Raw genomic sequence first — 12,067 nt, 5'->3', positions numbered from 1 at the left:
ACCGAGGCTCCGTCTGCTCTCTCAGGTGGACGTAAAAGATCCCATGGCCACTATTTCGAAGAGGAGCAGGGGAGTTATCCCCAGTGTCCTGGCCAATATTTATCCCTCAATCAAAGCAGATTATCTGGTCATTATCGCATTGCTGCTTGTGGGAGCTTGCTGTGCGCAAATTGACTGTCGCTTTTCCTACATTCCAACAGTGACTACACTCCAAAAGTACTTCAGTGGCTGTGGAGAGCTTTGAGACGCCCTGTGGTTGTGAAGGGCGTTATATAAATGCAAGTTCTTTCTTTGCGCTGCTATCTATACCAAATGAAACCGCTTAGGGCCCGAAATTGATGAACTCACTGCCCAGTGCCACTGACTGTCGCCCACTGCCGCAGAGATTCCTCTGGCAGATCCGCCCGGTGCCACTTTCGATTTGGGCTGGGGCGGGCGGGAGGGGAGAACCCCCGGGAAGCGCCCGCTGATGTCAGCGGATGGCCGAGTGGCGCAACTGAGCTCCTGCCCGCCGCAATGCCAGATTGATGCGGGCGGGAGTCGCCGCCGGAATGGGGGAAGGACCCCTGGCTGGAGGTTGGTCTGTCCCCGACGGTGAGTCTGAAGATCTGGAAAAAAAGGTTAGTAACATTTTTTTTCCACAGTGACTTACTTCAATGGTATTCTGATGGGTTTTTTTTTTTCTTGATGATTTTTCTTTGCAGCTCTTCGACCCGCCGCGGGCCCGTCTTCATCCTCGGCGGCACTTGGGCAGCAAGCGCCTTTGCTGCCGAGAATGTGACCTCCCGCCCGGGTTGCCGCCCAGATTGGCGACGTAAGTCCCTCATTTGTCACCCGCCGCCCTTTGAAGGACTTTCACGATGAATATCCCGCCCAAAGTACCGTCAGAGACCTCGGCGGCCATCGGCGGCTCTTTGGCCGACACTTGGGCGGGCGGGGGCCTTCACCAATTTCGGGCCCTAAGATCTTTTACCATCAACAACTTGAGATGAGTACAATTCAATGGGAACATTGATTAGGAGGGTCATTAAAGGCCACGTAAATAGTCCGGGGTGGCAATTCTGGTGATCCAAGCGCTGGGCGGGAGCAACACACTGCAGGTCCACTCCTGCCTAGTGTTGGTGTGTGGGGCTGGGGAAAAAATAATGGTGCTACTGAGAGTCTGGTGTAAAAGGCTTCCTCTCCCCTTATGTTGACTGGTGGCATTGAGTCACACTTGGGTGGATGGCAGCGAGTCCTTGCCTGATAACATGGAGAACTTATTAATCAACCCTGCTTCTTCTCAGAGATACGTCCTGGCCAATATTTATCCCTCAACCAACATCGCTTAGAAAAGCAGGCTATCTGGTCACATTATCACATTGCTATCTGTGCGAGCTTGCTGTTCACAAATTGGCTGCCGTGTTTCCCACATTACAACAGTGACTACACTTCAAAAAGTCCTGGTTGTTTTTCTCTTTCCCGTGGCAGCTGATGGTGATTCTGCCATTCACACCCCATCTAGACTCATCTTTTGTTTCCTAACTTGTACCATTACCATCTCGTTTTGTGCCCACCATCCCTTTTGTCTCTCTAATCTCTCCTGCCTTCCACCCTATCACAGACTTTCCCTTTTGTTCTTTCCTCCCCTCCCCCTTTCCCTGCCCGCTGCACTTCCTTAAGAATCTGTTACATCTCAAACTTCTCCAGTTCTGACGAAGGGTCACTGTAGGAGCAAAAACCTTTATCGGGGAAAGTAATTTGGTGGATGTAAAGTCCTGTCCACTCAGTACAGATTCACACGAGGCATGTAGTGAAGTCAAGGTCACACTGGACCTGCACCTTTATTTCACAGCTCTGGAATGCTGCACTTGCCTGAGACCTGTCCTTATATACCTGTCTCTTGCTAGTGCACCCCTGGTGGTAAGGTATGCTGATGGTTACAGGTCATATCTTATTACAGTCATGTATAGCATGTTGGGATACAGTTATATATAATAATGTAAGATACATGACATCACCCTCCCCCAAGGTCTTATTGTCTTTATAGATTCAGTCTCTCAGGTGGTCTACGCTCTCGCGTGGAGCGTCTGAGTTGTGGTTCAGTTGTTTGCCTTGGTGTCTGTTTTTCTTTGGGTGTGGTTGCTGGTATCTCGCCTGGGCTGTCTGTTTCGATTGGTGTGATTGTTGTTCACTCGCCTGGGCTGTCTGTTGGGATTGCCCTTTCCTCAGGTTGTTCCCTCTGTCTGTCCACCAGGTGTGGTGCGAGTTCTACATTGTAGTCTGCTTCTGATTCCGCAGTGTTGTTGGTAAATCTGCTTTTGACTTGGTCTACATGCCTCCGGCAGATTTTGCCATTGTCCATTTGTACTACCAGTAGCCTGTTTCCTTCCTTGCCCGTTACTGTCCCTGCAAGCCATTTGGGACCACTGCCATAGTTTAGTACAAACACTTTGTCCCCTATCTCATTCCATCTCCCCCTCGAATTTCTGTCATGGTACTCAGTCAGCTTACGGCGCTTTGCCTCAACGATTTCGTGCATGACTGGGAGGATTAATGAGAGCCTTGTTTTTAAAGTTCTTTTCATCAACAGTTGCGCAGGGGGGATCCCAGTCAATGAGTGTGGACGAGATCTGTATGCCAGCAGCAGTCGCGACAGGCGACCCTGCAGCATGGGACCTTGGATTTTAAGCATGCCTTGTTTAATGATTTGCACTGCTCTCTCCACCTGGCCGTTGGAGGCCGGCTTGAACGGTGCCATCTTGATGTGATTTATGCTGTGGTCAATTATAAAGTCTTGGAATTCTGCGCTGGTGAAGCATGGACCATTGTCACTGACCAATATGTCAGGGATTCTGTGCATTGCAAACATGGTTGCGAGGCGCTCCACAGTGGTGGAGGTTGTGCTCGAGTTTTAAATGGTGCATTCGATCCACTTTGAAAATGCATCTACAACTACGAGGAACATTTTGCCCATGAATGGGCCCACATAGTCTACGTGCACCCGCGACCACGGTTTGGTAGACCAGGGCCAGGGGCTCAGTGGAGCCTCCCTGGGGGCATTGCTGAGTTGAACACAAATGGTGCACCTTCGGACGCAGAGCTCCAAGTCTGTGTCAATACCAGGCCACCAGACGTGGGATCTGGCTATGGCCTTCATGAGAACGATCCCCGGGTGCTCGCGGTGGAGCTCCCGGACAAATGCCTCTCTACCTCGCAGAGGCATGACTACTCGGCTGCCCCACATCAGGCAGTCTGCTTGTAGTGATAGCTCATGCATGCGCCTGCCTGTAAAAGGGTTTTAATTCCTCGGGGCTGGCATCGCGAGCCTCTGGCCAGTCACCGGTTAGGACACATCTTTACTAGGGATAACGTGGGGTCGCTGGCCGTCCAGGCTCTGATTTGGCGAGCCGTCATGGGCGAACCTGTGGACTCAAAGGCATTGATTGCCATGACTATCTCACAGTCCTGTTCGTCAGACCCTTCTGTGGTTGCCAGGGGTAGCCTGCTGAGCGCGTCGGCACAGTTGTCTGTGCCTGGTCTGTGCCTTATGGTATAGTCGTAGGACGCCAGCATGAGTGCCCACCGTTGAATTCGCGCCAAGGCATTGGCGTTTATTGCCTTTCTCTCGGATAGGAGGGACGTGAGGGGCTTGTGGTCGGTTTCTAACGTGAACTTGGCCCCGAAAAGGTATTGGTGCATCCTTTTGACACCATACACGCACGCGAGCGCCTCCTTCTCTACCATTCTGTACCCGTGCTCCGCCCGCGAAAGTGAGCTGGAGGCCTAAGCTATGGGTTGTAATTTTCCCGCACTATTGACATGTTGCAAAACGCACCCGACCCCATACGCTGACGCATCGCATGTGAGAACTAGCTTTTTACCTGGGTCAAAGAAAGTCAAAACACTGTTGGAACACAGAAGGTTGCGTTCCTGGGCGTCCCCCCAAAACCAATCGCATCCCTTCCTGAGTAGCATGTGGTGAGGCTCCAGCAGCGTGCTTAAGTTCTGCATAAAGTTCCCAAAGTAATTGAGTAGCCCGAGAAAGGCGCGCAGTTCTGAGACATTCCGGGGCCTGGGTGCCAGGCGAATTGCTTCTGTTTTGGACTCTGTTGGGCGGATTCCATCAGCGGCAATCCTTCTGCCGAAAAATTCAACCACGGGTGCGAGAAACAGGCACTTGGATTTCTTGACTCGTAGGCCTACCCGATCCAACCGCTTTAGTACTTCCTCCAAATTACGGAGATGGGAGTCGGTGTCCCTGCCCGTGATAAGTATGTCGTCTTGAAATACAACCGTCCCTGGGATGGACTTGAGCAGACTCTCCATGTTGCGCTGGAATATGGCAGCTGCCGACCTGATGCCGAATGAGCATCGATTGTACATGAAAAGGCCTCGATGTGTGTTGATGGTGGTGAGTAGCTTGGATTCCTCGGTCAATTCTTGCGTCATATACGCAGATGTGAGGTCTAATTTTGAGAAAAGTTTACCTCCAGCCAATATGGCAAATAAGTCCTCCGCTCTGGGCAGCCGGTATTGGTCCTGTAGGGAGACTCTGTTTATGGTAGATTTGTAGACCCCACAGATTCGTACGGATCCATCAGGCTTCATGACTGGGACGATGGGACTTGCCCAGTCGCTAAATTCCACAGGTGATATCATGGCTTCCCGCAGAAGCCTGTCTAGTTCATGTTCAATCTTTTCCCTCATCACATTGGGTACAGCTCTGGCCTTGTGATGGACCGGTCTAGCATCCTGTGTGATATAGATTTTGACTTTGGCCCCTTTGAAAGTGCCCACACTTGGCTGAAAGAGATGTTCAAATCGCTTTATAACTGTTGAGCAGGAGGTCCGTTCCTCTAATGACATGACATGGACATCATCCCATTTCCAGTTTAGTTTTGCCAGCCAGCTTCTCCCCAGCAGTGCTGGGGGGTCTCCGGGGACAATACACAGGGGAAGTCGGTTCACTGTCCCTTTGTGTGTGACAGAGAGCATGGCGCTGCCGAGGACTGGTACGATTTCTTTGGTATAGGTCCTTAGTTTGGTGTCGACCCTTGTGAGTTTTGGTCTGTCTCTTTTACGCGGCCACAGTTGTTCAAATTGTTGAGCGCCCATGAGAGATTGACTCGCTCCCGTATGCAGCTCCATGTTGACAGATATCCCGTTGAGTAGGACCCTCATCATTATAGGAGGTGTCCTGTTGTAGGAGCAGTGGCCATTGATCGTGTTGACCCGCTGTACATCGGTGTCCCGGGTACTGCCCCACCGTCTTCTGGTCCGCTTTCCGACCCATTCGATTTGTATACGAGCTGAGTTGCCGGTTTTTTGCACATGCGGGCCAAATGCCCTGTATTTTCACAATTTCTGCAAACAACCTGCTGAAATTGACATCCCCTTGACGAGTGCCCTCCCCCACACCTCCAGCACAGACCTGTTCCATTGTTCAAAGAGTTCCCAAAGAATGAGCTGCGTCTGGCTGATCTCTCTTGAGCTTCTCTCAGTTTGTAGTTGATTGCTCGCATTGTGGGTTGATGAGGTGTGAACGACCGTTCCTGTGGCCCTTGATGGCTTCTGCCTGCTGTCGAGAGCCTGTTCTCCTGGTTTTGTCTGTGTGTGGGGGTAGCAGCTTGTTTAGTGCTGTGAACTTCTTGTTCCAATATTTCGTTAGTTGTTGTACCTGCATTGTTAATCAACCTCGTTTCTTCTTCCCCTATCAAGAATGTCTGTGCAACCAGTGCTGCTGCCTCTAAGGTCAGGTTCTTGGTCTCTATGAGCTTTCGGAATATGCCTGCGTGGCCTATTCCTCAATGCAAAAGTCTCTCAGCATTTCTCTCCTCAGTTCATCGGCGAACTCACATAAACTAGCCAACCTCTGAAGTTCCGCCACGAAGTCAGGTATGCTCTGGCCCACACAGCGTCTGTAGTTGTAGAACCTGTGTCTGGCCATGTGTAGGCTGCTCGCTGGCTTCAGGTGGTCTCTTACCAGTGTGCTCAATTCTTCAAACGACTTGCTTGCTGGTTTCTCGGGTGCCAACAGATCCTTCATTAAAGTGTATGTTTTCAAGCCACAGCTGGTCAAGAGATGGGCTCTTCTCTTGTCTGCCTTATCGTCGCCTAACCAGTCTTTGGTTACAAAGCTTTGCTGGAGCCTTTCTATAAAGTCCTCCCAATTGTCTCCCGCATTGTACTTTTCATCTGATCCGTTGTTCGCCATTCTGTGGATTCTGTAATCCCATAACTCGTCACCACTGTAAAATCCTGTCCCCTTAGTACAGATTCACATGAGGCATGTAGTGAAGTCAAGGTCACTCTGGACCTGCACCTTTATTTCACAGCTCTGGAATGCTGCACTTGCCTGAGACCTGTCTTTATATATCTGTCTCTTGCAAGTGCACCTCTGGTGGTAAGGTATGCTGGTGGTTACAGGTCATATCTTATTACAGTCATGTACAGCATGTTAGGATACAGTTATATATAATAATGTAAGATACATGACAGTGGAGTTAAAACATAAAGCAAGAAAGGTTGAGAGAAAGGTTTAATGCGTTCATGGTAGAATAGCTGAATCCCATATTCCAGCAATTAGCCTGAAACACAGGTCAGAGAAATTCTCTGAGGCGATAACACTTTTATGAACACCCACAAGATTTAGACAGCTCACAGAAATAACAAGATGAGGCTGCCATGTTTCAGTCACATGAGATAACAGACATGAAGCTCCTTTGAGCTGAGGGTAGGCAGATGGCTGTCAAGGACACTGCCTGAGAGCTAGCTTGGGAACTTGTTCACAGAAATGTAACCCATAACCTATAGGGGGGCTTTTTCCCTAACAACAGTGGTCATAACTGAATGTACCAATGAAATCACTGGAAATTACTGTAACTGTAGTAACCAATGAAATTACTGTAAAACTGTAGTAACCAATGGCATTGCTGTAAACTGTATTAACCAATGTATTAGTAGCAAGGGAATGGTGGCAAAAAACCAATCGAATACTTCCCCGCGTAGTTTCACCATTTTGACTGTATTTCAACTCTATAAAATGTAACTGCGCAGCCTGTCCCACGAGACCGGCGATCAGAACACTCAGTAGGAGTATTGATGTACCCAGTTCTCCTTTGATTAATCAGGTTTTAATAAACAATTCTTTATTCTATATACGGACCTTTTGTGTCGAGTGTTATATTTTTAATACCCCACAACAGTCACAGACCCGAAACGTTAACTCTGTTCCCCTCCCCACAGATGCTGCCTGACCTGCTGAGATTTTCAGCGTTTTCTGTTCTTATTTCAAAAAGTTCTTAATTGGCTGTAAAGCGCCTTGGGACATCCAGTGGTCATGGAAGGTGCTATATAAATGCAAATCCTCCTTTTTTTCTTCATGACAGCCCTGTGAGTATTCTACGTGATGCAGAAGTAGAAACCTTTTTAACTTCTGAATCACTAGGTCCAAAGCTGACTGGAAGGCTTGGAGGTTGCGGCAAAAACATGAACTCTGCTTTGCTCTTTGAATGCTTACGGTTGTCTTAAGTAGGCTGATGGAAGCCTTTATCAAAGCTTCACTGAAGCTTTTGTTGTCGAGGCCCATTATAAAATATTAGGAGAATTGAATATTTCAAAGCGAGTTTCCGACTGTTGAGGAAAAACCCATTAGCCTTAAAGGGTGGCGAGTCGGTGTTGAATTAATAAGTAGATTTGATCCAGTGTCCTCCTGATAACCCAAAATAAAAATCGGTTTCCCCGTGACAGGTTCTTGCAATTAGAATTAGAAGTTTTACTGAACAGGCTGATGAAATTCCCAAAGCACTTTGAATGTTATGTATCAAAGCCTGTGTTAAGGAAGTTGACTGCTGGACATACCCTAAGAGATGAAACTGAACATGAAAAGACAACTCGAAGGAGATTATATTGTTGCTGTATAAGGCATTCACAAGCCACTTATGGATGAGAAAGGCCATTCAGCCAAAGAAAGAAAGACTGGCATTTATATAGCGCCTTTCACGACCACCGGAAGTCCAAAGCACTTTACAACCAATGAAGTACTTTTGGAGTGTCGTCAATGTTGTAAAGTAGGAAAGGAGGCAGCCAATTTGCGCACAGCAAGCTCCCACAAACAGCAATGTGATAATGACCAGATAATCTGTGATGTTGATTGAGGGATAAATATTGACCCAGGACACCGGGCATAACTCCCCTGTTCTTCTTCGAAGTAATGCCATGGATCTTTTACATCCACTTGAGAGAATAGACGGGGTCTCGGTTTAACGTCTCATCCGAAAGATGGCACCGCCGACAGTGCAGCGCTCCCTCAGCACTGCATTGGAGTGTCAGCCTAGTATTTTTAGTGGGACTTGAACCTACAACCTTCCGACTCAGAGGCGATTGTGCTACCCACTGAGCCACAGTAAGGTAAAGTGGTGTAGTGGTTAGGCTGCTAGACTAGTAATCCTAGAGCTGAGATAACTAATCCATCAAGTGTGAGCAATAAAAAGCTGGTATCAGTATAAGTGAGTGTGAAGCTGTCAGATTGTTATAAGGATTTGAAGCCTGCTGTGCTCTATAAATGCTTAAATATATTGACGAATGCCTTTATTAAAGCTTCCCATTATATAATATTGAGTGTACTGAACATTTTAAAGAGACTTCCTGAGGAATCATTGAAGAGCACAGACTGGTGTGATAAACATCACATTAGTGAGACTAGTTGGCCTTTGAAGACACAATGTGAAAAATAATGCATAGATGTGATTCTGAAAAATAGCTTGCATTTATATTGCGCCTTTAATATAGTAAAATGTCCCAAGGCACTTCACAGGAGCATCATCAAACAAAATTTGACACCGGAGGAGTTATAAGGAGATGTTAGGAAAGGTGACCAATAGCTTGGTCAAAGAGATAAATTTTAAGGAGGGTCTTAAAGGAGGAGAGAGAGGTGGAGAGGTTTAGGCAGAGAATTCCAGAGCTTGTGGCCTAGACGGCTGACAATTTGTTTTTATTCGTTCCTGGGATGTGGGCGTCGCTGGCAATACCAGCATTTATTGCCCGTCCCCAATTGCCCTTGAGAAGGTGGTGGTGAGCCGTCTTCTTGAACTGCTGCAGTCCTGTGTGGTGAAGGTGCTCCCTCAGTGCTGTTCGGGAGGGAGTTCCAGGATTGTGACCCAGCGACGATGAAGGAACGGCCGATATATTTCCAAGTCAGGATGGTGTGTGACTTGGAGGGGAACGTGGAGGTGATGATGTTCCCATGCGCCTGTTGCCCTTATCCTTCTACGTGGTAGAGGTCACAGGTTTGGGAGGTGCTGCCGAAGAAGCCTTGGCGAGTTGCTGCAGTGCATCTTGTAGATGGTACACACTGCAACCACGGTGCGCCGGTGGTGGAGGGAGTGAATGTTGAAGGTGGTGGATGAGGTGCCAATCAAGCGGGCGGCTTTGTCCTGGATGGTGTTGAGCTTCTTGAGTGTTGTTGGAGCTGCACTCATCCAGGCAAGTGGAGAGTATTCCATCACACTCCTGACTTGTGCCTTGTAGATGGTGGAAAGGCTTTGGGGAGTCAGGAGATGAGACACTCGCTGCAGAACACCCAGCCTCTGACCCGCTCTTGTTGCCACAGTATTTATGTGGCTGGTCCAATTAAGTTTCTGGTCAATGGTGACCCTCAGGATGTTGATGGTGGGGGATTCGGTGATCGTAATGCTGTTGAATGTCAAGAGGCGGTAGTTAGATTCTCGCTTGTTGGAGATAGTCATTGCCTGGCACTTGTGTGGCGCGAATATTACTTGCCACTTATCTGCCCAAGCCTGAATGTTGTCCAGGTCTTGCTGCATGCGGGCACAGACTGCTCCATTATCTGAGGAGTTGAGAATGGAACCGAACACTGTGCAGTTATCAGTGAACATTCCCACTTCTGACTTCTTTATGATGAAGGGAAGGTCATTGATGAAGCAGCTGGAGATGGTTGGTCCTGAGGAACTCCTGCAGCGATGTTCTGGGGCTGTGATGATTGACCTCCAACCAGCACAACCATCTTCCTTTGTGCTGGGTATGGCTCCATCATCATCATAGGCAGTCCCTCGAAATCGAGGAAGACTTGCTTCCACTCTGAAAGTGAGTTCTCAGGTGACTGTACAGTCCAATGAGGGAATTACAGTCTCTGTCACAGGTGGGACAGACAGTGGTTGGAGGAAAAGGTGGGTGGGGAGTCTGGTTTGCCGCACGCTCCTTCCGCTGCCTGCGTTTGTTTTCTGTATGCTCTCGCCGACGAGACTCGAGGTGCTCAGTGCCCTCCCGGATGCTCTTCCTTCACATTGCCGAGAGCATGCAGAAAGCAAGCGCAGGCAGCGGGAGGAGGTATGACTCCAATGGCGGGACGAAGGAGATAGGGGATGCACAAGAGGCCAGAATTGGAGGAACATGCAATCTGTCAACTGATCACCTGTTGCAGTCCATGAGGACGGACATAAACTGAACTTCAATATTACCAAATTGTTTGTTCCCGTTTGATAGCAATTTCAGCAGCTACTGGGAGAAGCTGTGGAGATCGGGCTTAGAAACAATTGTGTTATTAATTCCACTGTTAGGTTTATCAGTGGTGACACCTGGATGTCTGTAATTGAAGTTATTCAGTGCAGCTGCCTCCTGTCTTAGTGTTGGTTTAATTGAGCCTGCCCAGTAACATCTGTATATATTTTAATGTATCTTGGCAGATAGTTCTGTTTGTATGGAGGAAGACTGGTAAAGTTACAGTTGTAACATCATGTTTTCCTTGTAAAAGAATACATTTTTCTTTTTCCCTCCATAAATTCAGTGCCAATACTTTAGTTTAAAAATAAAAGGTTACCCCGTGAACTTACGGGTTTCATTATTTTGAATTCTATTGAGTTTATTGCTGTTTTAGCAATCCTGGTATGTGCTGTCATTTAACAAATCATCTCAGTCGTTTCTGTTACTTGTGAAAATGCCATATGCAAGATCAATAAAAAGACAATTACTTTATGTCACATTTGCTTTTTATTCCTTGTGATAATTCTATAATTGGTATTATATAACCTGTTTTTGTCTATTGAATAATGATCCCATATGTTATGTATTAATGCTCGGGGGTCACCAGACACTAGAGGGCGCCGCGGTCAGAGGTCATCGGGCTGTACACATGTGTGCTTGGTCACCTGTATATAAGCTGGGTGTCTTTGTCACGCTGGCACTTTTGGGCTGGAATAAAGATGGATCAGGTTGCACCTGAGTGAGTTTACAGTAACCAGACTCTTGAGTCATTACACCTTCTGAGGAATCTACAAGGAGATTTTTTTTAAATTAATTGTCTTTCAGTCCTTTTATGATGGGAGCAAGACAAATATTTAGATTTAGACAATGATTTAGACTTGAATGTAGGGGATATGATTAAGAAGTTTGCAGATTGGCCATGTGGTTGATAATGAAGAAGAAAGCTGCGGACTGCAGGAAGATATCAATGAACTGGTCAGGTGGGCAGAACAGTGGCAAATGGAATTCAATCCGGAGAAGTGTGAGGTAATGCATTTGGGGAGGGCTAACAAGGCAAGGGAATACACAATAATTGATAGGACACTGAGAAGTGTAGAGGAACAGAGGACCTTGGAGTGCATGTCCACAGATTCCTGAAAGTAGCAGGCCAGATAGATAAGGTGGTTAAGAAGACATATGGGGTACTTGCTTTTTGGCTAAGGTCATGCGTAACTGACCTGACAGGGGAGTAATCATGACCCCAACGTGGTTCTCCCTGGATCAGGAAGGTGGTTCTCCTATGCTTTTTGGAAATAGGAGGTGGGTGGGGTGGCTTGACCCATCCACCTCCACGGCACGAACCTGGTATTGCAGTACTTCCAGGAACGGTGCTTGGGCTCTAGGCCTTTTGGCTAAGAGCATTAGCGCAGGGTGATCCTTGATGTGTGCAAGGTGACCTCTGGCGTTTGTGATCTGACAAAGAATTGGAAAGATTGGCTACGATAATAAAAATTAAAAAAAATTAAAAAATACGGGGTACTTGCCTTTATTAGCCGAGGGCATAGAACACAAGAGCAGGGAGGCTATGCTTGAACTGTATAAAACA

The sequence above is a fragment of the Pristiophorus japonicus genome, chromosome 15 (assembly GCF_044704955.1).
Source record: "Pristiophorus japonicus isolate sPriJap1 chromosome 15, sPriJap1.hap1, whole genome shotgun sequence".
NCBI classification, from domain to species: Eukaryota; Metazoa; Chordata; class Chondrichthyes; family Pristiophoridae; genus Pristiophorus; species Pristiophorus japonicus.
Note: the sequence above shows the minus strand (reverse complement) of the source record.